This window comes from Calidris pugnax, unplaced genomic scaffold (genome assembly GCF_001431845.1).
Source record: "Calidris pugnax isolate Ruff unplaced genomic scaffold, ASM143184v1 scaffold138, whole genome shotgun sequence".
Classification (NCBI taxonomy): Eukaryota; Metazoa; Chordata; class Aves; order Charadriiformes; family Scolopacidae; genus Calidris; species Calidris pugnax.
The window spans coordinates 250,509-250,785 of record NW_015090858.1 but is presented as its reverse complement, the minus strand read 5'-3'; positions in this window follow the sequence as shown (position 1 = coordinate 250,785).

The following is a 277-nucleotide window of genomic DNA, read 5'->3' as shown; positions in this document are numbered from 1 at the left end:
AACCCGGACCTTAAACCACCAAAAAAATTTTAAAAATTAAAAACCTTGCTTTACCGCAAAAAAAAAAAAAAAAAAAAGGACAATGAAGTCGCAATCACGTCCACCCATCCCTAGATGCAGGCACTGAACCTCTCACAGCAAAGGATTTCTTTCTGGTATCTAATATCTAATAATCTGGTATCTAAATCAGTGCCACAAACCCCATTTTACACTCTCAAAGCCCCTGCCAGAGATCTCAGCTCCAGTAGCCAAGTAAATACCAGGAAAAAAACAATGC